The 27,488-nt window shown below is 28.6% G+C and overlaps 1 protein-coding gene across 2 annotated transcripts in view; it reads left to right on the top strand.

The window, feature by feature from the left end:
- LOC149060369 (limbic system-associated membrane protein-like) overlaps positions 1-27,488 on the top strand; it is a 589,994-nt gene that overhangs the window by 329,140 nt on the left and 233,366 nt on the right. The window lies entirely within an intron of this gene.

Genomic DNA, 27,488 nt, shown 5'->3' with positions numbered 1-27,488 from the left:
CGTTCATAATGTTTTTAATATTGTATAAATAAAAATGTCGAGTAAATTACAATATGAAGAGTTAAATTTCCAAAATTGTTGATACTAATAACTCGAAAAATTTAATTATTGAATTGTTAATAATAATTTTCCATGATTTCAACATTATGATCGTATTAACGCATACAATATTTTGCGCGATAAATTTTCCACAGACCGCATAATAAAAATGAAAAATCTTTTTCTCAGAAAATTCATCAACGACGTTTTCATTAAATTTTAAATGAGTGCCACTTCTAGTTCACTGCCCTGTGTATCATATCATGTGATATACGTCAAACTTTCAATTATTGCTCTTCATATTTTACTTACACTTGACTTGATAATCACATATATTGAGATTATTTATTTATTTATATATATGGAATTTTCTATGCCAGTAACATTTTTGAAAACATATAATATTAAGCGCTATATTAAATGATAATCAGCTCAAGTTCATAATACTCCTATGTGTATAAAATATTAAGATACTCATGGCATTTGTGCCAAGATCACTAAAATTACAGTAGGAAAGTGAACTTTGTAAAATCTGTATGCCTTATAAAACTTAATCTAATGGTTGTCATTTAGAGAAATCGACCATCCTGATTAAATACACCTGTTTATCATTTTTATTATTTTCAAACTTAATTATTACGCTACTGCAAACACGAATATTACATATAAAATATATTTATATTATATTAACATAAATATAACTTTACATATATTATATAACTATATACATATATATATATATATATATATGATGATTATACGGATCAATGGAAACTAGTTTAATATACCGAAGGTAATTAATCGGGAATCCACGTTTATAATCCTTCAACGTGTCTCCAGCAATTAATCTGAAACGAAGATACCTATTTAATTAAAACTCGTCGTAAGTGATTATACGTTCAATTTGTTTTAAGAGGTCACATTGACTCCCAAGTCGCAATAAGCTGTACATTTTTTTTGTCAACAAAAAATTTTTTAATAATTATCGTTCTATTGAATTGCCTTTTATAATATTTTGACGGGAATATAATTTGATCGAAAGAAAAAATCTGAACAGGAGTAAAGGTACACGGAATCGCTAGTTGGCAAAAATCATTTGAAAATCCGTTGGTTAGTAATTTATTGCAGTGTAAATGTGAAACTTATTACTACACATCAAAATTACACTATTTCAAGTAATATAAGTAGTGGTACAACTTTTACCTGTACCTAAAGCGTATCAAAATAAAATGTAAATGGCTAATAAAAATACAACAATCGAACTGACACGCATCGACGATAACTATATTAAAAATACACGAAAAGCCGATATTTTAAATTATTATATTATTTTATTTTCTTCAATATAATAATCTGATGGTCTTGTACGTGGTATTTCGTCGTACTCGGGGAAACCACATTGATAAAACTGAAAAACAATCTCACACCCTTAGGGGTTGTTTACAGCGACACACCTGCTGCAAGGCTCGATTTCCAATCAATATAATATTATATTATGTACCGATACATATATTATACAATACTAAAGAAGCATCTGAAACTTATTGGGCCACTATTACTCGTTGCCCATGCCAGAGTTTAGAGTGTATAAGTACGCGAAATATATATATACAGTGTGATCACGATAAGTGGAAACACTGAATAACTATGTGCAGGCTTCATATATTTCAATTCTGCTTTTTCGGCTAACTAATAAACATTATTATACACATTTTCAAATAATTAGACTATTTTTTTGACACTTAACTTTGCACGGGTATAACAGATTATAAAATACTTACTTAATAATAAAAAAATAAAAATAACTAATCCAATTTATGAAATACCTGTTTACCTATTGTAATAACGTAAAATCAAATTGCTGTAACTCGGTCATTTTTTGACTTAGAAAAGAAATTCAACCACTAAAATTCATAAAAAAATACCAAAAAAAATAATTTGTGGTCAAAAATGGATCATGCCATTTAAAAAAAAAAAGTTATTGTGCGCATGCGCAAAGTTAAGTGTCAAAAAAATAGTCTAATTATTTGAAAATGTGTATAATAATGTTTATTAGTTAGCCGAAAAAGCAGAATTGAAATATATGAAGCCTGCACATAGTTATTGAGTGTTTCCACTTATCGTGATCACACTGTATATATAATGTTAGGCGTACCATATACTCATTATACTCATATACCTATCTTACTATAGTCACTACCACCAAACAGTTTTAGCTGTCTCTAGTTGAGGATTGTCGGAAGGGGCGAGATACCTGTACAAAATAAGCAACTCAACAAGGGTAACGATGAGGTTTTTTTTAACAATATTTTTTTTCTCGGTAAGTTTTGTACACTCTATAATTTACAAGATTTTATTAAGATCTATTAATTATTAGAGACTAAACATTCTTCTTTCTTCGGTTTTCTCGGAAACTCACTAAAAATTGATATTGAATAAATTCTAGTATGTTATAAATTATAATAAATAGCATTTATTTTAATTTGAAACACTGTTTCACTATTTATTTGAAAATGTACGTTCTTAAAAACATGGAAAAAAACAAATACGTACAAATTTAAAAATTGTATGATATTAAACACATTTACACATTCTATATATACATTTTTTCTGCTCAAATGAAAAAAAAAAAGTTATTATTTTATAATCTCATATTATCACATCAAAATTACCTAAAATATAACCAATGCTGAAAATCAAACAGCCATAGGTACTGAACTGGTATTTTATAACTGTATTATAACTTAAACAGTTTTACATGTTGTGAAAATATTTAATAAAAACGGTATATAAGGCCACAAGGATAATGACGACATATTGGATCACATCCATCATATGTGTTACTATTGCCTGCAGGTGCAATAAGGTATATTTTTAGGTTTTTTATTTTATCCTTCTTTATTTGTTGATGGTATAAGCTATAAATAATAAACAGTTAAAATTCATCAGGGAGGGGGCTGATATGGAATTTGATTCAAGACTATAAACTCAATATGAACGAATGAAAATCAAAATGAGTTTTATATTATAATGTATAGTATGTGAAAATCACTGTCTACATTTTATTTTCGGATTGATCGAGATTTTTACTATATCTAAGCATAAAAATCGTTTTAGGCTCTAAAAGTGAACAAAATAACTCTTATATTAGCGACCAGTATTGATGTTTGCATGATTTATACATAAATAAATAATGCAGCCGAGTTGGAATAATTTGAAGTCAAAGGAGCTAAAAAATCGTTCTGATACAATAATATGTATTATTTGGGGTACCCAACTCAAATTTAACCTAATCTAACTACGTATGAAATAATACGAAAATTGAGTTGTCAAGTTATACGAGTTATCGTGACTCAACTGTAAATATATTTTATAATTTTATAATAATCGTTTAATCGTTGTCGTTTCTGTCCACTGACCTCAATATAAACAGTTGATACTATTTACTATATCGGTATGTAGTGCTTAACGGAAAAAATAACCAAAAATAATAACTTACAGTATGTATAGTATAATGTACAGCATTTAATTATATAATATCCAGCTTAAACACAGGGTGATTAATAATGTGAGTAAAAATAATTTTTTTTTTTAAATACGGAGTCGTTAAAAACAACGTTTTCGAAGAAAAAAGTCGAGTTTTTTATTTTTATTTTTTCATATATTTAAATCTAACATAGGTATTTATTTATAATTATAGTTAAGCTTTCTAAGGACCTCTGACTAGGGTAGGTTAGATTTGAATGCAATGATAGGCATCATTGTATACGAAAAACGATTATGAACGGAGATGATTTGTCAGTCTAGGATATATTATATTTAAATATTGTCATATATTCTATTTTGAAACAAATATTTGATTTTTCAATTAAGACGCATTTTGCATAAGACACGGTTAATCAATTTTTCCAAAAACATTGCATGTAGTTATCATAATTCATAATACCTTATATTATCATAGATATACGAATACCTGGTTTGAGGATAAATCGTTATCATTAGGTACGCGATTTCATAAAAATTTAAAACTCAAACGCTCAATACATTTTTCCTATAATGACGCTTCAAATTTTCTCTATAACTATTTGAAGCAAAACTTATGGAAAAATTAGTGTTGAATTTTATAACTTTAGATAAAAATACAAACAATATTATGAATTTTGAACTACAAAATAATTCGCAAATATTCATGGTTTTGACGAATTTTTGTCAATATTTGAAATTCAAATGCAAATAAAAATTTAATTTGCATTTCCGGTGGACATTTTTTTTGTGATAAAGATTGAAAAACTTGTAAGGAATCTTATATTAAATTTTTAAATCTTAATTTAAAAAAGAAAATTGTTTATGAATTTCTAACTTAAAATAGTTTATAAATTTTTGTGATTTTTACGTATATTTTGTCAAAATTCAAACTTTGAATGCTTATAAAAAAAAATTGTGACTATGAATTTATTTTATTTTTTCAACTGCTATTGTAATAATATGTTAAAAGCCTTGTATTAAATTTTCAAGATTTTCTACCTAAAAAAAAAATTTTTTATCGATTTTAATTTAAAAAAACTAATAATGATTGAAAATTGCATATACTTATGAATAGTTCAACTTAAGTCAAAATTTTTTAAAAATTTCATGGTGGATAGAATATACTTATATAAAAATTCGGTGAAAATTTCATGTATCAATGGTCATTCGTTTTAAAGTTACATCAAAAATCAAAATCTTTTGATCAATTTTGTCGAAAACTGATTGTACGTATAATTTCCTGTTTTTCCGTTAATTTTTAGTTTGTTTATCCCGATTATTTAGAAAAATATTAATTTTTTTACTTTTGATCCCCCAAAGTGTCAACTAGATTCACTTTCTGATTTAACAAGCTACTGAAGTTAAAAGTCGAAGCATTTTTACTGCCCCAAAACGTAATGACAAACACAAAAAAAATATTCATGGTTTTGACGATTATTGTTAATATTTGAACTTCAAATGCTAATAAAAAAAAAAAAATGTGCGTATGTATTCTTATAATTTTTTATTCACTATAAGATTAACTTATGAAGAACTTTGTATTAAATTTTCAAGTATTTTAATAGGGCCAAAAAAATTTTATCGACACTTAAAAAAAAATTTTCAGAAAAATTGAAAATTTCAGTTGTCTATAAATATCTCAAAAAAAAGTCAAAATATTTTGAAAATAAAATCATGTAAAGAAAATGCCAATCTAAATAACTGATAAATTTTCAAGTATCTACGACTTATACTTTTTGAATAATAACAAATATTTCAAATCGTTATCGTTACGCTATTTCATAAAAATTTAAAATTCAAACGCACTTAAAATTTTTTCTATAGGTAATGATGTTTCGAGTTTTCTCTATAGCTACTTGAAGGAAAACTTAGTGTTGTATTCTTAATCCTTAGTTATAAACACAAACAATTTTATGATTTTTCAGCTTCAAAATTACTTGCAAATTTTCGCATTTTCGACAGATTTCCTAAAAATTTGAACTATAAACGCTTATAAAAAAAAAAATTGTGCCTATGTATTCTTATAATTTTTTAATAGCTATAAGAATAACTTATGAGGAATTTTGTATTAAATTTTCAAGTATTTTGGTCGTACAACATTTTTTTACCGGCATTTCAAAAAAAAATTCTTAAAAAATTGAAAATTCCAGTGGTCTATAAATAACTCAAAAAAGTCAAAATTTCAAGTATTTACAGTGATTAGTTTTTGAATTACAACCATATAAACAAATCGATTTGGTCGAAAACTGGTTTTGGGTAAAAATTCCCGTTTGCTGTCATTTTTTTTTTTGTTTTTCTCAATTTTTTTGAAAACTATTGGAAAATGTTTACTTTTGACCTCTATAATGCACCAAGAATATTCACTTTTACATTGGAAACCACCCCCAAAGTTTGAAATCAAAGCATTATTTCGACTAGTTATGCTGTACACAGACACACAATAAAAAAAAACACACATATCATTGTAAAATCAATAAATTCATCACTTCGTTCAGAATCCAAAATGAAAAGGAGGTAAAAAATTCTCTTTTTTATTCATTCTCTGGAACATGGATTAGATTGTTAAGCTTACGATAAATCTTAACGGATGAGGGGATGAGAGAGTTTATGAGCGATTGGCATATATGCGTATTATACAAATACATGCACATGCATATAATGTTCTACACACACACACCCACACACATATATTTATATTTAAATATATTATAGAATATGAATATATATATATTATATAATATGAATATATATGTAATATATTACATATTACCCATTATATTATACTTGCGCCGTATTCGAGTCCTTATATTATATTGTATAGGAGTATAATATTATAATCTGTATTGATTACCCGCATTGTCGAATAAACGCGTCCGAATACAACTACAGTAATAGAGTGGAATATACTGGCATAATAAATATATGTATATAAATATATTAATATACGTAATTTACTCCTAATACCTATTATAACATTAAAATAATATTATCATTAAACAATAAGGGTTGTGCGCATTCTTGGTACGTTATTAATCGCAAATATGGGGCTAGAAATCGCTCCGGTGCATTATATGCTAAAATATTATAGGTGTATATAGAATAATATAAATATATTGTACATCGTCATTCCAAGATAGTACATAATATAATATATATATATATATATATATAAACATACGCCTATACCTTAATAGTATTATACGTATATCGGTTATTTGTCAATAATATGTAGTGAATATAATATATATATAATTATAAAATGCATTCGAGTTTTGGAATATTATTTATTTGTAACAGTTTAAAATAAAGAAAGCATAAAAAGAAAAATACTGACCAGGAACTGTATGTTATATTGATACAAAAAATGAAGCAGGAAATTAAAACACATGACAATAAAGATCGGAAATGCATAGGTAATATATTTTGTTTAATTAATATGGGATAGATAAATAACGATAAGAGTGGCCATGCGGTGGTTTCCCTGTGATTTGCTTGAGGTGGTGTTGCATAGATATTTTCGATGGATATTTTCACTTTTTTTGTCCGAGCACAGCACAGAGAACGAGTGGCCTCGTTGTTATCAATGTAGATAAATGTACGATGTATTACATGCTATAGTATCACTGCTGGATCAGTGGTATAAGTCGAGGTTTTTTTGGATAATCTATAATTTTTACATCCTACTTATTCAATCATGATTAATATTTCCTAATTTTTACTTTTCGTAAAAAATACAGTTCTGAATTATAATTTTATTTTCCAGATTTAATTTTTGAAAAATATTATTTCAATAATAATATATGGATGAATAACAATAATGTTCCTACATTATTTCAGTATCTCAAATACCATTTCATGCGAATACAAATTCTAGATTTGTTCTTCCTAGAAAATATTTTCTTGATTTATGCAGCCCTCCTACATATTATATTAATGAAATCAAGAAATGTATCTATAAATATTGTGATTGATTTTATTTCATAAAAATGCTAAATAGCTACATATCGTTATTAATTACTCATACTATTGTTAGAATTAATGAAGTTTCAGTAGCTAATAATATCGACAGATGTTTTAAATTGAAAAATGACTTCATTAAAAATCATTTTTCAATCAGATTTTGGCTCTCAATAAAATAAAATAAGTGTAATTTAGTGAGATTTTAGTTTTAACGATTGCTAATATTATCGGCAGTCCTTATGTGGTGCATCTATGACGCTTTTTTTCTTATCCAAAAAGTTAAGAAACATTATTAAACCATTAAATATAAGATTCAAAATACTTCCAAAGGTTTTCTAAACGTCTTGCGTACAACATGATATTATGTACATCTGTGCTTGAAGGGAGGAAAATTGTGTCTTCACGAAACGTTGGTTTACCGAAATCCTTAAAATAATCATCTAATTATTATTAACATTGTCCCGGAACTAAAGTCCTACAAATTGTAGGCTACAATGTTCATGACTCTCATGATACGAAAATAATTGGAGTGTGTCTGAAATGTACCTTGCCATTCAGAACAGAAACACGTTATGCTTTTGTATATATTCATCTATGTTCTACATACATGGTGGTGGTCAGACTGCGAATCGATTTGTTATTCACCTCACAAAAATGTCGATTTATCAATAGTATTACAGTTGTATGTAAGTATTATGTAACATAAAAATATTTACTTTAGCATATTATTAACATAGACATAATATGATGATATCACAATACGGATGAAATCGTTTGTTAGGACTATTACTTTACCTATGGAAATAAGACGTCGTATCTATTAGCTGTTACATACTATGATCTTTAATTCTATCATCAAAGTTTGAGATATACCTAAATATTATTTTTCACAATTAATATTCTACGTTGTTTCACTTATAATAATTATAGACTGCAGTTTATATAGTCTTAAGTGATTAATTAATTCGAGTTTAGAAATCCACAGTGTATAGATATTGTGGAATCGTATAATAATAATAATGATAATAGTCAATCTACAAAAAATAAGATTCAACAATTCGATAAATATAGTTGATTAAATTAAATTTTAGAAACAATTTTAAAAATGTTTCTGTTTTACAAAGTGCACATATTGAGGTGAACTAATTGGTACAATTTGTCAGTAGAATACACTGTGATACTTGATCATTTCCCATCAATATATGAAACTAATAATGATGAAAACAGGATACCAAGTATAGTTAAGATATAATATTATGCACGCGACTTGTAACAATTTAATGACGAAATCCTTCTTTACAGTAATTTGTAATTCCATCTGCGGTACACGAAATTTATGTGGTATTATTGAATATATACGGTGACATGAAATTTTTTTATAAATAGGTAATTCAAATGTGTAATAAAATGAAAAATCTCTCGATGAGCATTTATAATAATATTTTTATGATGATGCTTATGCATTATTACAGTGCATCATGAAATTGTAAATATCTAAACGCATAACATATTATGATTATTATACAAGTTTATAAAAGCTAAACGGCATAAGTGTTTAGTGAAACAGCTCGTTCGACGGCAATAGAAATACGCTGGGTGGAAACGAAATAAAAACTAATAGGTGTGACCCACAAACGGAAACATTTTGGCGTAGGTATGCAATTAGTTTTTACCGCTTAGTGAATAATTCTGGTCCTGTTGTAGGTACGAGCTCATGACTGTATGTTTTCAGGTTATTACACAATAATTGAATGTATATTGTAAATTATAAAATATTTTAATGACTGTTGGCTATTGAACGTTTTGAATAATACCTATTGTGCGGATGGCTATAGTGAAAAAATAATGATTAATAACAATATCAGTTATAGAAAATAATATGTTATTTTAATAGTTGTTTTCATTATTATAGTTATATTATTTTTTCAATCACTTTTCGTAGTACTGACCTTTTTGAGGAGATTGAAGCATGCGTATTTTTCATACATTTTAGACCAATAACCAATGGAAATTTAAACATACTTATAGGAATGTCAGATTTTAATTTTTTATTTACCTATATATTTTTCGAAAAAAAATGTAGGCTTTTTAGAAAGTCGATTTTCAATATTCAATTATAAATACCTTAATATAAAATAATTAATTTTATTTAAAAAAAGAAAACATGAATATATTGCATTACATATTTTGTATTTATTTTAGTCCCATCTGATTTTAAAAATAAAAATGTGACTCCTAAATATCATAGCCTAAAACTTTATAAATTCAACCATTTTCATAAAATATGTTTAATTCACTATATCTCTTTTAGTAAGTGGTATAGTTTTTCTAGTTATACAAATAATAATATTATATTTCATTTTTGCGATTCACTGACACGTGCGCATGCGTTCAAGAATTACATTTGTCGATTTGTGGAAATACGCACACTTATATTCATTTACTATAATCACATATAGACATATAAGTTGAATGCACATGTCATACGAATTGCTTAAATATAACTCCTTAAAACATGATACGCCTCAGTCCTCTTAATAAACTATTATACCTATTTTGATTCATGTGTAAACGTCAATGGCGAAAAGATAAAAATTATAATAATAATATAAGTGATACTTAAGCTGCTCTCCATGAAATAAATTTTTTATAGTTTCGTCGTTTCCTTGAAGTCGCTGTTGTATAATATATAATAAAAATAATAATTATTACGATTATCGTTCATCGTCTCTCGTCATGCGATGGTTGCGGAATATTATACGCGATGCGCACACACGAACATTCACGCGTCGAGCACGTCCGCGGGCTCCTAAGCCCTTGTGGCCCGAAACCCCGCATCATAATAATTTCCGTTCCTGGTGAATTAATTGTGAAACCCCAAAAACGTGTTCATTAAAAACGGTTATATTATTTCTATTATTTTTATTTTTATTTTTTACTTTTGTTTCCCCTTGGCATTTATAATTACAGCGTCGTTATTTCTTTTACAAAATATTATTATATCATATTTTTTTTTTTTTACAAACATTTAGAATAGAAAAAATTCATCCACACAACATTCCCAGACATGGTTGTAGTCATTCACAGTTTACGTGTCATTCATAAAGCGTTTATCGTTCATTTATTTTTTAACTGAGAGATAATATATGTTCGCTTAACTTATTATAGAACTCTAAACTATTGTTGTTAGTTATTAGTTTATTACGTATTATGTTACTCAAAATACATGCGAATCGTTAGAAAATGTCCAATAGACCTTTTATAATTTTTATCATCAACCTTAAATTTTAATTTAGTGAGCTTAAATATTGTAGTATATTTTAGTTAGGTATAACAATTAGGCTTATTGATACAACTAAAGTACAATACGCTATCAAATATAAAATATAAGACCATGCTGTAAATTAGAGAGTAGAAATATTTTATATAATATTGACTGAAAAAAAAATCAAAAAATCTTATACAGATCGATTACCACATTTACATTTTATTGAGTCCAATCCTAAACGGGCATTTACGCATAAATCAATTTACTTAGAAAATTCGTTTTTTTTTTTTTGAAAAATATTATTTATTTGTAAACTATAGAAAATAATAGAAAATGTTTTTCGTGGTTAACGATAAGCATTGGCATTTTTAAGTTTTTATTTTTCTAAATTTAATCACTCAATAATATTACTATACCTACACTCGTTATATTGCTTAAGTCTACCAATAATAACATTACATTTAGTATATCATGTAAACTTGAAGGTTTTTATCACTTTATAAAATATTATCATTTTACAACCACTAAATTATGTATTATTAGTATCAGTATTTGGTCTATATTTTAGGGGTGCAACACGATCTTCTTCAGAAATCATTCATGCTCCTATTCCAGTTTTAATTATTGATTTTTATTAATTTTTCAATAGTGTTAACTATTAATTATAAATTTTAAAAGAAATCGGAAAATTAACAAATTTGTTAATTATTTTATACCGTTGAACGTGATCGGAGTTTCAAAACGAAAAATAATGTCTTTATATTAGATAACAAATAGTCGTGTGTCTCTTAAAAGCATTCGTTATCCTCAAAGTTATCAGCATAATATATTATTATAACGGCGGTTGTACGGTGATAAATTTACAAATGCAAATTGAATGAGTAAAATGAAATCTTAAAAAATACAAAACATTTATTATTACGGGCGTGCTACTTTTATTTTTATATTCCTCGTACAAACAAAATATGTATAAATGTTTTTAAAACTTGTAAATTTAAGTAACAAAAGTTAGTTTTTATAAATATTATATAGATTTATAGAAGTATTATATATAAAACATTACTAAATAAAATAAAATTGTTGTCCTGTTGAACCTTAAAAGATTTTTTTTGTTCAAAACTGTGATGAATCCGAAGCGTTTTCAAAGTTTTTCAATTTCGAATAAGAAAAATGAATGTCATCTAATATATACCTAATATGAAGTAAACTTCAGTAAATTATTTTTAATTTAATAATATACTTGACGAAACGTCCGTTGCAGATGGAGCGCTTGTTCCATTGTCATGAGATGATATAATATTAATCATATGTGTGCGATCACTACGATAACAATACGCGAAAATAACAAAACATAATATTATTATTATGAAACATCAAAACATATTTTTGTGCGCATGAGGCGTTTTCACAAGTTCTGCGTACATGACAATATCCTGGAATTGAACAGTGTCGTACGTATACGTATACAATCATAATAAAGCAAACATAGTTAGATTATAATATTTTTATAACAGCTCCGAAACAAATTCACGAAAAAAAATTCAGCAAAACTTTCAAAATACGGTTTCACGCGAATGGAGCAATAATAATTTTCCTAATATAAAGAGATACTAATATAACTGTACATACTGTTATGAAAAACATATTTTAAATAATACGCATAATATGGATTAAAAAAAAAAACAAAAGAAACAAAGAAATTATCATGAACAATAAGCTACACATGTAGTTTAGTTATTTCCAAATGTTTTTTTTTATGTCTTGGTGTAGTAATTTTTTAAATACATGAAATAAAAATGCCATAATATAGGACACGAGTAAAATATTATTATACTGTTATCCCCTCTGAATATGACATAATGTTTAATTATATTATTAATTAATATAATGCTCGAAAAAGGGATGGGGTCTGAATTTCTTCAAAAATAACAAAATTCGATGATGTAACAATGTACTATATTATGTTACGTCCGATTCACGCGGAAATCAAAAGCCGGCAACAAGTGTGCTAGGTATCGAACGTACACAACAAATCATAATATTTACATCATTACGTAATATGATGACGTCATCATTATGCATATATACATATTATGTACCTATCATTATGGATACATCATGTGCACTATATTATAATATTGTATTTTCTATGTATGCATGTTCTATGTTTTACATTGTTCGAGTACAAGTGTACAACTATAACTATGTGCAATCGTGTTAATCTGTTAACATAATAATATATTACCTATATGTATCTAATACTTCATCGTACATGTTGGTTCTAAAAAAAATATAATCATAACGTATGAGAGGTGTCATACGTTTCGCGAAATCGTTTGGTTATAAAGTCTATTGGTAAATACTAATGTGAAATTTAGTAATATTCATTAAAATAAATGAAAATACTTCAAGAATTCAAGATAAAGTTTTTCTGAATTTTTCTGAATTTTTCGAAATTTATTTCATAGTTAATAAGAAAATCTGAAACAGCTTGTCTCATTAAATATTATTTTTTTACACCGATGTAATACCTAAAATCAGGCAATGCAATTCGACAAGTATTTCGGTATATTGGATGGTCTTCCTTAATTTTTTTTTGCATTTTAAAATACATATTTAATTATATTTTGTTCTAAAAAATCCACTCTTTCTAAAACATTTACCCAAATCGTATTCCTACCTTATAAAGTATCCCACAAGTTATAGTTATAGAATGGTTATGATAATAGGTTACTAATTTAGGTACACTAAAATAGTAAAATGTAAAATGTTGTTTATTGTTTAGTACGATTTCAGAAATCAACACATTTTGTTTGTTATTATCGGTTCATTTTATTCAAAAAGTTATTCTTGGTTTATTATTAGCGCATAATTTTTATGACATATTTATGATAATTAATATATTTTTAAGATTTTGGAATATTACTTTTGGCAATAATAGCCAAAAATGTCCACACATATTAAATATCACTGTCACACCATCACCAACCAACCATGACGTGGTTTTCGACGATTTATACAATATATATATGTTTTAAATGCATACGTCTTATAAATAAATATGAAATCAAAATCAAATAAATTTCATATTATTTTATTGGATAGTTGACCAGTTCACTGGTGTATATTATATAAATTTGATTTTTCTGGACAGATTGCGCAAATATTGTACTATTGTATTCCTACAACTCCTTATTTTCCACTTTAGCGGTTTACTTTAGATTAATGAAAAATATTCATTTAATATTCACTTTTGACGTGTGAACTGTCAAACAACTGACATGCATTTTTTTTTCATTCTCCATAGTAAAATATCATATGTTGCTATATTATTACAAGTGTCTAGTCCTAACGTCAAGTCAAAATGATGTCTGTCGTTGCCAACATCAAACATCAGAGTAATACATCTACTACTAAATACAAACGACAACATAGATCCTTATCGTACCTTAATGTACTTGTGTATTGGTTTTCGTACTTGGTGCTTATATTATTCGTTTCAATTTCAATTAAGTATCATTCGAATTCTATTTTATAATTTCAGAAAACTGTGGGTTTATCTTCCAAAAGTTACAAAAACATACTATGTTTTAAACTATTGTATGATAAAAATATTGCAGCATTCAATGGAGATAAGATTCATTAAATCAGCTTGCGACAACAAGGTTTTAATTATAATAACTCAAAATCTACTGTTCCATATTTTGATTAAGAATATACATTATCGTTTTCAAGAATTAATCTAAATGACTACTTAGTGTGACCCCAGAGTGATTCTATTTGGGGGGAAAAGAGACCGATGATGTTGGACACTCTTTAAATTATATGAAAAATCTGAGTACTTTAAAATTATGGTTTTCAAGAGTAACTGGAAATTCCAAAAATCTGAATTTGAATAAATTCATTATTAATGGAATAATGGGATTCATTTTTCGTGAACCCCACGAATGTGGTCAGCATAATAAATATTTAAATGACAATGTTTTTAATTATTGATTGTTCCTATTATTTGAATGATATTGGTTAGAAACATCTACTTCATGTGATCGATGGCCTAATATAAATATCTATTAAAGGTTAGTCTAAGTTATAGGTATACACCATTCGACATACGATGATTATATAAACTTGATTGATGGCATTTTTTTTACCAATTGATTTACACATTTTATTATGATACAACAGAACATATTAAAATAAGGTCTGCAAATCGATTAGAAAGAGATTAATTGTTTTTAATAAGCAGTTTTCATGCCTATAAAATACATAAGTCTCTCTCTCTCTCACACACACACACAAACCTATATATAATAATACGTATACACATCATTTTGATGTTCCCTTCTAGTGACACGGAACATGGACATCATTATTAAAGTCCTTAACCAGTTTTATTGATAGTTACTCGTATTTCTCGAAAAGTCTATTGTGTAATACTAAATCAATATTTCAATTTGAAAACAAGATTTTTTAATTATTTCATGTATGAAGTTTTAAAGTTATATAAGAATAAATTCGTTGCAGAACTCATATTGATCACATTCGATAAAAGTATTATAATCATAACTCATACATTATGAGTCATAATCATCAAACTAATTGAAATTAGTAGTCATAATCGTAACAATTTATGCGAATGACACAACACATATTCATTAATCATTAATATTTAATCCATTATTATATATCAGCTACGTATCAAACGACGACGTAGAATATTGATATGATACAACATAGCTACTAGATAATTTGTACACTGTATTGCTGCACTGCTATAATAACAACAATATATTACAATGACAATAACAATAAATCATTCGACGGCAATAATACCGCAACGTATCGTGATTTACGATAGGTACAAAAATAACGTAGGTAGATACCTGTATTTTCAATTAGGCGAATTTGAAATTTTTGTTTTTCTTTGCAAAAACGTTATCATCCCCACCGTCATCGTCACCACATAATCGTTGCATGATCATTGTTGTAACAATAATGTGTTGATCGCCCATCTGAGTGACGTTTTCGAAATCATTCATCGGTGACACGTGCCGTGACTTCGCTCAACAATAATAATAATAATATTATATCAAATCAAAAGCGAAAATAATAATAATATTATATTATTATTATTGTCACCGTTATATTATATAGGTCGCGAATATATCGTGGACGGTGCAGCTATCTAGAGGTGCACTACACCGCCTATATATGGTATACGCACACGGTATAAAGTATATTATATTATACAGAGCGGCGTGCACGCGAACTTCGCCTCCGCGACCACCTCCACCGACAGTATAATTTCCCCCGGGAACCTTTTGTCACTGGCTTACTATCCGCCACCGTCACCGCGCCACCCCCGACGACCACCGACCCCTGACATTTTCCCGTCCAGTATCGCCGTGCCCGCATACCGCAATAATATACATATACACGTACCTATAGCCGTATACTCTCATGCACATAGTTATATATATATATATATATACATATACCGGTCACTGAGAAATTTTCAACGTCCATCCCCCTATCTGAAACACCTCACCACCACAGCCACCCCTAAGTCGTACCGGAATCCCCCGGAAAATAAAGAGTCGTCACGTCTCTCCCTCTCTCTCACTCCATCTTCGATGTATACATGTAGGTACAACTATATATGTATACATATAAAATAGTATATACCTAATATATATATAGGTACCTACCAATATATAACGAGGGAGCATGTGAGATATAGGTTTCCCACGAATTGTAAGAGAAATAAAAAGGCTGACTGCGAATCTTGAAATATTTATTGTACTGTTGGCTTTTTGGTTACTTTTATTATTTTTCACTTGGTTTTTATTCTTCGACGACCTGTCGCGGTCGTTCATGTCCATCTGTCGGTTTGAAACGTGCATAAAAAAAATACATAACTATCGAGGAACGCACATGTAGGGATTAGGAAAGTGTAGTTCTCTATTGTTTTCATCGATTGTGAATTATAGATTATTTGTTTACATATATCATGAATCATATTCATGACATTGAAATTTCGTTGTATAGATTGGAATTCAATAATTATTTTCAATTTGTTTCCTTGTGTTAGTCCCTGAGCTGAGATCAGAATATCAATATTGAGCGGATTATGAAGGTATTTTATCGTTGAGATGGATAAAGTATTTTTCACATTAAAATATTAATGTGTGCTTATTATTGTTATGTTATTTTTCAAAAGTACCACATGAGATTCTCATGTTTTCTGTAAGAAAACTTAGAATGTATCCAATCTGCAATCAGCTTAATGAATACATTAATATGATGAATTATTTTCTTTTTTAATTTATAAGTACACTCACTTTTAACATAATTTGTTGACAGTCCATCCAGACCAACCTCAGCACAAGGCAAGTTGTCCTTTGGTTTAATCTAATTAAAAAAAGTTGTTTGATGTAATTTAACATAATTTATGGGATGTGAAATGTATCATTTACTGTAAAAAAATCTTCGCTATAATTATTTCGTCTTTATAATTTCATGTTTCTAACTTGGCCATAAATATGCAAAACTAAATGGTTGCATTTAATGTCTATTAAATAATGTTTAAAATTTAAATCCTTTTTAAAATACTTGAAATACTGTAGCCTATTAAAATATAACATAATTTGTTAAAAGTGTCTACTTATTTATAGTTCTTATTCAAATTAATTTTATTGAAATACACGCGACGTGAATATTAATAAGCAGTTTAGAAGCTTTATAACTTGAAATACTTTTGTAATATTTAATACTTCAATACACGATCGTGCTATGTATTTAAAATGATTGACAATATTTTTACTAGCAATAATAACAACTCGACTTTTTTTTAAGTCCAGAAAACCTGTTCACAAAAGTTGCAAAACTAGAATATTTTGACCATATAAATTAATTAGGTATCTATATTATATGTCATACACAATTCATTATTTGTCTTGAAACATAGTTTTTAATATACATTCACATAATATCTAATTTGTGAATGTCGATTGTTTGTAGATTGTAGTGTTTGTTAATTATTACACAACTTAATTTTTGTAGATAACCGAACTAAGTAATTTTTTTGTATGTTTTCATTATATTATGTTTAATGTTTTATTCATAAGAGTTGGGGATTTTGAATTAAACTATAATTTTTTTCGTTGTAATTCAAGTTTTACATTTCATAACACTAAATTATTATATGATCAAACGTATTTCAGAGTTATTTTTATACTTTTTTTTCTTTCTTTGAAATGAGGTACATTTCATAAAAGTGAACTATAATATATATTATAACAATATTTAATATCTATCAGTAAAATATGTCCTATATTTAGCTATATAATAGTATGATTATGATAAAACTAAAGCGATTTAGTCTCTATGATAAGAATATATTTATTTATATTATTTATATATTATTAATTTAAATTCAATAACTTACTAGGCCACTATGAATCTCGTTAATTTGACCGATATATCAAGGACATTGACTCAACATATACACCATTGTACCTATATTAATTAATTATATTATTTTATATCCTAGATTAAATACCTACTCGTATATCAATATATTTTGACAGAAATTAAGATAAATGTTTGCAGTAAACATTCGAATTTATTTCTATAATAATAATTAATTTGAGGCGAATGTTTTTCAAATCGAAGGAAAAGAAAATATTTTATGACAAAGGTGTCTGCCACTACATAGATATAAAATACATTGAAAAACATTTTTCGTGTATTGATTTTTAGATCAGCTTAGGTTATTTAAAAATTGTTATTTGTTTTCTTGTAATTTCCAATAACAAACTGCATTTTATAGGTGTGTGTATGATCCGCAATAAAATAGTTATACAATACAGTCAACAATAAAATAATAAATTATAGACGAAAAATTGAAAACCCGTAACGGGCTATATAATTGCTACGAGATGCGCAATAATTTTTTTGTAACGTTATTGGGCTGAACGCGGCACGTGTTTGCGACTGCCACGAGTAACCATAAATCATATTGTTATAACTTATAATATATTACGTTGCGTTTTTTTTCCGACAACAACAAATAGACTAAAACAAGAAAATAAAGCTAAAAATAACAATATTTTATGCGTACTATACGAGTGTTGGTGTGCATAATTATATATTACATATATTTGTGTATTTGTGTGCGGACAATTACAGCGCCACACCGTTTCTAATATCTAAATTTGTAGAGCCATAATGTTGGTTGGGACCGTACACAGTGGACGCATGAAAATCCAGGAATATGCAGTTGATTGTAATAATAATAATAGTAATAATGATTTTAGGTTTTTAGCCGCCTGTGCGCCACCGGAAACTGCCATCAGGAAATATAATATTTTATCCTCCATGAGTAATCATTCGGGATAGTTTAGTCAATGTTACCAAATATTAAAGCAATAATATTAATTTGACGATGATAATAATAACGACAACGAAACACCGTCGCGAAGTCTTGTGGATCGCCCGCGTGAAGGTGTAATAATACAATAATATCTTATACCTAGTTATAGCGTATGATATATTATTGTTGTAGCCCGAAATTACCTGAATACGATATTATCACGGTTGTTGTATCTACCTATATATACATAATATATTATCATTCTATCGCTCGAGACATCCACGATAATATTTATAATATGATATATACGAGAATTATTATAATAACGCACGACGACCCGATAAACAATATCATAATTCGATCTGGAGAATGTCCGTGACGACGACGTTTCAGAGCTCTGCAGCAGTATATCGAATTTTAACAGGTTGAGCGCCATGAGACCCAATTTTTGATCTCAACAATATTTTGATGACTGCCAAAAATAATTTTAAAATTATGTTCTCTATTGCCACGGTATATAAAATTTAAACATATTTTTTTGATATTTAATGATTATTTAAAAATGTCTAAGAGATTTTAATAATTTTAAGTTTTTTATTCGTATCATATGATTTTCGAGGCTATGTTAAAAATTAAATCAAGAACCAAATTTATGCTTCACGTCAATATTGGAGAAAAAACTATAAAAACCCATATGGCGCTTGGCTTGGTTTGAATTCTCCGACGTAAAATAAAATATTATTTTAGGGATCGATCTTGAGCTTGATGGACTACAGCCACGAGTTTCACCACAACGAATATTCACCTGTATAGACGTCGCCATGTGACGTGTTTAAAATAATATTATTATTTATATTATGACGCGCAATATAAAAACGCTTTACATTTTTCGATCGTTTATCGAGAAAAAGTTTTGAAACCGACAGCCAAACGCGTGTATCGCACAAATTCCTGTGAGTGGGAAATTTCATAATATTTTGATTGACACTCGTTTAAGGTGAATGTATATAATTATATAATAAGTATCGCGTACGCGAGACGTTATAAATCTGCATCGTTGCAAAACAATGTTTTCCAAACTTCCAGAGAATATGCGTTTGCGTTGTATAGTATTATTATTAAGAGGACGTGATACCCACATGTGTTGTCTCCGTCATACAAGTGTGTTACATTGCAAAAACTGTTTAACACAGGATAGAACCAATCAGTCTGTACTCTTAGTCGAAACACCAAAAGTTAACACAATATAGAAGATAATATTTTCTGTGTCGTAGCGTTTTATTTGTTTGATATCTTTAATAAGAAAAAAGTTATAATACTTTTTTAAAAATCTGATGTTTTAAGTTTTTCAAACTTTCAATAACTTTTTATATATTGGTCTTAATGAAAAAATGAAAACGCCATGGCACAGTTAAAACTCTCCTTTTTTTTATGGCGAAAATTTGATTTCTTAGTTATTTCCCGCGCGAAACAGTTTTTGGTATGTTACACACATGTAAGACGGAGACAACCCATGTGGGTATCACGTCCTCTTAAGTTATTTATCACATAAATATTAGGTATATTATGATTTTAGAATATTGTTATATTATTATTATCAAATATCTATAGATGGATATTCCTTCTTTATTTTATTAAATAATAAATAATAACAATAAACTTCGTCAGAGACGCTTAATTACTATGATGCATACTTCATGAGTCCCACATATTTCTTATGTTTTAAAAGCAGCAACCCTTTGTCTTTTGTCAACATCCGTTACTGTTGAAATATTGTGTCACGAACGTCGAGTGGCTGCGAATATTCTAAGACTCACACTCACCTAACGCATGCGAAATACTTGAAATACTTAAACTCCTCGCATGCCCGCTACTACAATAGGTATATAAATAGGTATGTCATAATTTAAACATAATATAAGTCGTGTGTTTTTCGTGTTATATGTGATAGGTTATTATAGAACAATTTAGTCAACTTATGGTCGAATTTACGCGTGAGATGGTGGACATTCGTAGCAATCGCGGTTATGAAATGAGAACTCGAATAAACCACGACTATTATAGCCGACTATTAAGCTGTGCATTTACATCATCGCCACGAAATAGGTATAATGATACGTGTGAAATGCAATGTGTCCGAAGAGAGTGTTGGTAGGGTCGATTTTGCTAGTATTGCGATAGTTATAACCGATGAGAACTGCCTTTTAAGGGGGAGGAGGCAAAGCGGGGCATTTTTCCAGGACCTTGCACATTCAAGAGCCACGCGCTTAAAATTTAGATTGAAAAATATTTTATATGAAAATCACATAAACTATAGGTAGGTAACTATAGTTATTAGTTGAATAAGTTTTTCCCAGGGCAAGGCATCGCATAAGGTAGCACCAGCCCTGCAACCGATGTAAACATGACGAGTCTATGTTGGCGAATCAGCCTTAAAAAAAAAAAATAATAATGTTCCGTAAGTAAGTGATCCGACAGTGTTTCTCGAGAAGTTTGAGATTGTACTATAAGATGCCTGGACAACCGTAAATTGCACCCAATGAAAGGAAAAATTATTGTGAATTGCGCCCAATTAATTTTAGGTTTACATCTCTGTGTATTAAATTGCACCCAGCAGAGATATTATTTTTATGATAGCCATTTATCAATGCTTAGAGATCACGAGTAGGAGGTAAATATCACTGTCCTCTCTAAAAATTATTTTTTGGTTTGATTAAAATTAATTAATTAATAAAAAGGGAAAAATGTATTTATTTTTTGTTAGGTTAATATTTTATAATTTTTATTTACAGAAAATAATTATAATTGTATAAGTTATTTTCTTATATCGGCATATAATGCAACATAATTTATACATATTCAGACATTGTATTTTATAGTATTTTTTACATTTTTTTCCAATTAATTCAAGGTCATTTAGATCTACAATGATCGTCACTTACTATACACCTAAGTTCGACGACAATACATTATTATGGATGCTTAATTTTTTTGCATTGCTAATAAAGTTTTTGTCATACGAGCATCGAGTTCATTTTTGTACGGACGTTTTGAAATAAGAAAAATATAATATATAAAGACAGTTTAACGTACTGTGCTTAAATTTTAGTTCACTTTTAATACGATTTTTTTGTTTAAAGTTTATTTTCGTTCCAGTATTACGCGTGCGTCTAATAATTAATGACGTTATATCGCTAAACTAACAGCTATTGGTTAGGTAAATAAAAAATGATAGAAAAATATTGTCGCACTCATCTTAACCGTGATACTTAACGTAATACCATTCGTACCTACAATAAAGTTATTACCCGGTTTAATACCAAGTATTATAATACCTGGACTTGACGCATGGAGGTATGACATGTAATCAGAACACGACTTTGTGTCTTCACATATTGTACAGACAGCAGTGAGCAGAGATTTTCACTACACCGTTAGTCATTTGTTCGTGGCATTAGAGTCGCCGATATTGCGTATATAATATAAAATATTATGTATAAGCACAATATTTTTCATTCACATCTAAATACACGTCGTGTGGGTACCATGATGTAGAAAAAAAAAATAATGGGTAATAATAGTAAAACTAAAAACAGCGCAGTGTTTCCTAGAATTTTAATCTAAGTATGTAAATTGTTTACGCCGTAGTGTTCGGCAATTTTCAAACGTCGAAAACACTATTGACAATATCGACGAACCTTCTAGGTATACCTACTCGTTTATACACGGCTATACCTACCTTGCACAAGTCTCGACGGGGAAAAAAAGCGAACCGGCAAACAGTGGATATAAGCTATTATCATGTAAATTTGTTCTGCATGTATGGAGTGTACCGATGCATTTTCGGAATGGATAAGTTATGACAAGCCGGTCTATACGACGCGCGGGTTTACGCTGGTATATACGAGCTATTTCAATCATATTTGGTTCCCGGTACACAGTACAATATATGCATAATATCTACATGTATAAACAGCATTTTTTTTTTTTTTTTTTGTTACACGTAAAACCTGTGTACATAATATATTTTTTGTTCCGCGTCGTCTTCTCGTTCCACTTGGAATTCGCAGTTCAACAACACGAAAATATCGATTTGTCTATACAATATCCGGTTTTAGCTGAACCATCCACACAAGTCCGGTATATTATGTCTGTCGAATAGAAAAATTAATAAAGTTAAATTAGCGACCAGGATTTTCACGGAAAAAATTCACCATAATATTTAACTGAAGCGGTCTTGTTGCGTTTAGTGTTTACCTAATGAGTTATCAATCATCATTATTAATTACTTGGAATAACAGAATAAAGTGACACAAACATTGCAGGGTGTCAAACCAAATTATGGAAACTGTTAATTGTATAACTGGGACTGGGATTTTAATGCCCTAAAAAACCCCAAAAAGTTAACTAGAGTAATAAAACGGTGTTTACGCCGACAAAACTCGTACTGAACGTCGAACGATATCATCGGACGTCGATGTTACTGATTTCAGATTATTTAACAGGAAAATCGGGTAGTTACTCAAACCTTGTCCGATAATATAATACGAATTGCTAGTACCTACCTACTTAATATAATCTGTTATAATATTTATATAAAAACCATGTTAGTGTAAAAATCTAAAAATCAAATTTAAAATTCATACTTGATTTCCAAAAATTAAGAAAATGACGAATGTCATAAATAGACTTTTATTGACGATATTTCATTATTTAATGAATGATGATTTTTTTTTTTTTTTTTTTTTTAAATAATTGGCTTTATTTGAAAAATTACAATTTATACAGTATGTACAATAAGTAATATCAATAATTTTACAACAGTTGACATGAGGAAGAAATTACACATTTGTGACACCTCTTACATTTATAAGTTTATACTTAAGTTATCAAATCACGGCACCATTTTCTCTTGAGGCGTCTGGTTGGGTTACCTGGAAGTGTTAGTGAAGCTAACTCTTTGATTAGTTCGTTGGGAATATTTTTAAGTTTGGTGTAGAAGCGTTTGTAGTAAATAGCAGCTATATTGACGATGGAAGGTAATTTGAGGTCGGAGTTTAGGGTCTCGTTCGAAACGAACCTGGTTGCACCAGTGATTAAACGAATAGTGATGTTTTGAAAAGCTTGTATAGTTCTCTTGTTCGAGTTCTTAGCGGAACCCCAGATTACTATACCGTATGTCCATATTGGTCGAAGAAGAGTTTTATAAAGAATGATTTTTATTGGTAATGAATGATGATTATAAACCATTACTATACCTATACTATGCGTTCAGCCTAAATAGAATCCTCAGCATGAAAACTAGAAATTGTAATTCGTTTCAACGTGTTTCACATTCACATGTTTCATCGTGCCCCAAGCCAAGTATAATAAAATATAATAACATATGATTATTATTATTGTGCAGGTATTCGTCGTTCATAGGTTTTTTTTAACACGTCTGCATACAAATAACTGTTGACTGATGTGATGAGTTATTTTCATTTCTTTAGTTACATGTTCGGAATTTAATCATTAAATTATATTTCACTCAAACTTGGATGTGAACAACAACTTTTAAGTATATTAAAAAAAATTATAAAAACATTAGTCTTTCCACGGAATTTTAAATCAAACGTCAATGTTTTTAATATTTTGTAAGAAGTTTATTACTATAGCATAGTTCATACTCTATTTAATTTATAGGTTTTGATGTGAAACATCTAAGGTGGCAGGTGAGATCGAGCTGTTGGCACGTAGCTGTATAGTCACACGCATGATATTGAATGCCCCTTTTAAAATTAAAATAATAATTTTCGTAAAAAAAATCTAAGCATCTTTTTTATTAACACATGTTTATAAACCATACTTTTATTTATCATGTATTTATCATGTATTTTAAAATTATTTCATTGTTTTACATCTTATAGGCATCCCTTGACAGCTCACTTTTTTTTAATGACTAGAGCAGTGGTTTTAAAACTGGGTGCCGCAGTTTTTCCATAAATTACCTATTACATTGAATTGCGATATACATATGAAAATAAATGCTTTCGATAATAATATCTATAATACTATTCTTTTGCCGTTCTTAACCTCATATCTTTGTGAACAAGGATTTTCAGCACTTACGAATATAAAAAATAAAAAAACGAGAAAAATTAAATTCAGTAGAGGAAGAAATGCGGGTATATGTCTGTCAACTATTCGTCCAAGAATTAAAAATATCTGTAACGCCCAACAGGCACACACTTCTCATTTAATGTACCTATGCATAAACTACACTTTTTTTCGTAAATAAATTTAATAACTAATTACTAATACAATGTAATTAAAATTAATAAATATTTGTTAGTCCATCAATCACACATTTCTAATTAGATGTATATAAAATTGTAATTAATATTAGTTTAAAACAATTTTGTTCATCTAAATAAAGGTTAGAGTGCCGCAATTTTTTTTTTGAAATGTACGGTGTGCCGTGTATAATAAAAGTTTGAAAACCACTAGGCTAGAACAACAAATTACAACCACTAATATTTCAAAAATCAAAACGATCAAACGCTCAAAATAATTTTTAACAGTTACAGTTGATTGACGATTTAAATTGACTACTTAATGAAGTAATTATGAGTTTGGAACATTATGAGATCAAATCTAGAGATTTTCTTTTAGGTAATTTGGAGATACAATGTTTTAATTTAGCTGGGGTACACGCTTTTGGTTTCAGTGTCATTTTTAAAGTAGACGGAGGTTAAGTTGGGCTATATATAATTACACGAGGCTTATTGAATTCATTTATTCAAATGGTTTACGACGACATCAATGTATTTTAGACATTTAAATCTTATGGTTAGATTGGTGTTCGTAAACGAGTAGTGTTTAAAATATTTTTCAATCGACAGTTTTATTTGAAAGTGATCGGTTGGGAATTTGATTTTGAGAGAAGTTATACATAGCGAGGAGTTCAACACCTGTAATGTTATAGTAAAAAAAAGTGTGTTAAAGTTGTCAATATAGTGAAAGTGATTATTTGTAGATTTTTGCTGTAAGATGAACATGTGCTATCATGTTTATTGTTTATTGTTCATCATGTTTGATCGTTTAATTAGAGAGGAAAGTCAGCAGATTCGATCAGAGGAAGGGTGTATTTTATCGTCTAGAATTGATGATATTATGTAGTGAATAACCCTCGAGGGTGTAGCCCACTGATTAGGTATCCGCTGGCTATGAAGTTATGACCTAGATATCAATTTTGATTAAGTGTTTTGTCATATTATTATCAAGGCTTAACAAACGGAAGGTCGATTAATTATGCTTTGAAAATATGAGATTGGCATTGTATTAGTTTTCAACACTTATTGCATTTTTTGACCTAGATCATTGAGTGGAGATGAATGTTAGACAAAAAGGAGTTTCATAGTTTTCATTTACAAAATTATTTATATATATATATATATATATATATAATATATTAAATGTATATATTATTATGTTTAAACACGTGTTTTAACTTATATAACTTTTATTTTCAAATAAATTAAAAAACAAATATTATAAAGTTATTTTAATAATGGATACTACAACTAGTTGATTGCGTAGATTAGAAAGTTATAACTAACAACAGGTTTAGTAAACATAAAAATAAATACACCTTATTAACTTAACTTCTCATTAAATTTATCACAATGAACTTTGTATATCATGCATATTTTTTGTATAATATGCTATAGGTACGGTACAACGCTGTATTGAATGACTATAACAATTTACTGGGAACTAAACCTTCTTTATTATGATGTGGGGAATAATCATTACGCGTCCAACGAAATCTATGAAATGTATCTCAAACTATTAAAGTTCCCGTACCGTGATCACTACGTATATACACTGCAGCGTACGCGGTTGGTATCAATTACTATAGACACCATACCATTAACATGCAGGTAAACATGCCTGTATTATACACGACGGGCTGAGCTCGTGTGGCGAGACGATACATTGACGGGGAAAAGTTCGCGGTGAATTTAATTAAGGACGAAAAACGGCCCGTGTGTAAAGTTTCGAAATCCTCATCCGCTGGAGCTTTCGAACGTGTACTGACCGTAAATTACGTGTACTCACACGCGCGCGTGTGTGTGTGTCTGTGACAGAAAGTGTGTGCGCAGTCACAAAACGCGTAGACAATTTTCTCGCGAACCGTTTAGCATTAATTGCGTCTCGCAAAGTTAGTTTGACTGTACGCCGCAGTTATATAATATACAAACGAATAATAAAACGCCGTTAATTTCGCGTATACATACCTACCTACCTTCACACTAGCACGCCGCACACAAGTATATA

The sequence above is a fragment of the Diuraphis noxia genome, unplaced genomic scaffold, assembly GCF_037042655.1.
Source record: "Diuraphis noxia isolate RWA-SAM2 unplaced genomic scaffold, SU_Dnox_SAM2 contig0001, whole genome shotgun sequence".
Lineage (NCBI taxonomy): Eukaryota > Metazoa > Arthropoda > Insecta > Hemiptera > Aphididae > Diuraphis > Diuraphis noxia.
This window is presented reverse-complemented; position numbering and strand designations above follow the sequence as displayed.